Source organism: Rattus norvegicus, chromosome 1 (assembly GCF_021556685.1).
Source record: "Rattus norvegicus strain SHRSP/BbbUtx chromosome 1, alternate assembly SHRSP_T2T, whole genome shotgun sequence".
NCBI lineage: Eukaryota > Metazoa > Chordata > Mammalia > Rodentia > Muridae > Rattus > Rattus norvegicus.
The window spans coordinates 89,697,696-89,700,074 of NC_141534.1; the positions used below are offsets into that span (position 1 = coordinate 89,697,696).

General features: G+C 51.3%; 1 pseudogene; it reads left to right on the forward strand.

Moving 5' to 3' along the window:
- Window positions 1–746: 746 nt before the first annotated feature.
- On the forward strand, window positions 747–2,379 carry Phgdh-ps2 (phosphoglycerate dehydrogenase, pseudogene 2; annotated as a pseudogene).

Below are 2,379 nucleotides of genomic sequence, written 5' to 3' on the forward strand. Positions count from 1 at the left end.
GGTCACCTACACTCAGTGTTCTGGGACACTGATACAGAGACGGGACTTCCTTGTTGTCCCCCTTCTGGTAAGATCCCACTGTTGCTGCAGCCAGAATCTCAGGCCCAAGGATCTTTCTCAGGATGCGTTTATGGTGAGAGTCACACAATCTGGGTTCATTTTGATTCTATGTCTGAGTTACACACACACAGACATGTATGTGCACACACACACACACACACACACACACACACATCCTACTCTCAATAGTGTAAAACATTCTGATATTTCAGTTTGTATACCCTGTGTCTTCTGATAAATTCTAAATCTTCAAAGTGGCACAAAATCTGACAGGATGTGACTGCTTGCTTTCTAATGCTAACTGGGTCCCCCAAACATGTTTGCACAAGAGGATTGAAAGTAGCTTCTGGGAATGTGCCCTCAGCTAATTCTCGTTGGTAAATAAAGATGCTACCAGACAATATCTGGATATAAGAGAGGTGCACGGTTTTAGGTTTCCAGGGCTCTGGACCAGGAGAAGGAGAGAGAGCCGCCATGCCAGAGGAGGTGAGCAGGAGGAAGAACCAGAGGACCACATAGAAGAACCAGGAGAACACAGCCCAGAGGGTTTCTCAATTGGGTCAAGAGCAGCCTAGATAGAACATAGAAATTAGTACCTCCTAATGTAATGCCTAAATGTGATCCCTAAAAAAAAATCACAGAAATAATCCAATCTGGGCCCAGTCACCAGAGCCAGCCCTGCCTCCAGTTTCCTGTACTAAGTGCTTCTGCCCACCAGAGCAACTGATTCTAAGGCCCTGCTCGAGCAATGGCCTTCGCAAATCTGCACAAAATATTCATCAGTGACAGCCTAGACCCCTGCTGCCGGATGATCCTGCAAGATGGAGGGCTGCAGGTGGTGGAAGCAGAACTTGAGCAAGGAGGAGCTGATAGCCAGACTCCGGGACTGTGAAGGCCTTATCATCTGGTCAGCTACTAAGGTCGTTGCTGATGTCATCAACACAGCAGAGAAGCTCCAGGTGGTGGGCAGGGCTGAGACAGGTGTGGACAATGTGGATCTGGAGGCTGCCACGAGGAAGGGCATCCTAGTCATGAACACCCCTAATGGAAACAACCTCAGTGCTGCAGAACTCACTTGTGGGATGATCATGTGACTGGCCAGGCAGATCCCCCAGGCAGCGGTGTCAATGAAAGATGACAAATGAGACCAGAAGAAGTTCATGGGGACAGAACTGAATGGGATGACACTGGGAATTCTTGGCCTAGGCAGAATTGGAAGAGAGGTGGCTACCTGAATGTAGTCCTTTGGATGAAGACTGTAGGCTATATCCCCATCAATTCTCCAGAAGTTGCTGCCTCCTTTGGTGTTCAGCACCTGGCACTAGAGGAGATCTGGCCTCTCTGTGATTTCATCACTGTCCACATCACACTCCTGCCCTCCACCACAGGCTTGCTCAATGATAGAACCTTTGCCCAGTGCAAGAAAGGCCTGTGAGTGGTGAACTGTGCTCGAGGAGGTATCATGGATGAAGGTGCCCTGATCCATGCCCTGCAGTCTGGTCAGTATGCTGGGATGCATTGGATGTGTTTACAGAAAAGCCACCACAGGACCAGGCCTTAGTGGACCACAAGAATGTGATCAGCTGTCCCTACCTGGGCGCCAGCACAAAGGAGGCCCAGAGCCGCTGTGGAGAGGAAATGGCAGTCCAATTTGTGGACATAGTGAAGGGGAAATCTCTAACAGGGGTTGTAAGTGCCCAGGTCCTTACCAGTGCCTTCTCGTCACACACCAAGCCTTATATTGGTCTGGCAGAAGCATTGGGCATGCTGATGCACTCCTGGGCTGGCTCCCCTAAAGGGTCCATCCAGGTGGTTACACAAGGAACATCTCTGAAGAATACTGGGACCTGCCTGAGCCCTACAGTCATTGTCGGCCTTCTGAGAGAAGCATCAAAGCAGGTAGATGTGAACTTGATGAATGCTAAGCTACGTGGGAAAGAGGCTGCCCTCAGTGTCACCACCTCCCACAGTCCTGGGGTTCCAGGGGAGCAGGGCAATGGGGAAGGCCTCCCGAATCCTGTGGGCTTGGTCCAGGGCACCATACCAATGTTGCAGGTACTCAACAGAGCTGTCTTCAGGCCAGAGGTGCCACTACACTGGGGCCAGCCCCTGCTCATGTTCAGGGCTCAGCCCTCCAACCCTATAATGCTGCCCACTATGATCGGCTTCCTGGCAGAGGCAGGTATGCAGCTGCTGTCCTGCCAGACCTCCAAGGTATCTGACGGAGAGACCTGGCACGTCATGGGCCTCTCCTTCCTGCTGCCCAGCCTGAAAGCATGGAAGCAGCATGCGTCTGAGGCTTTCCAGTTCTACTTCTGA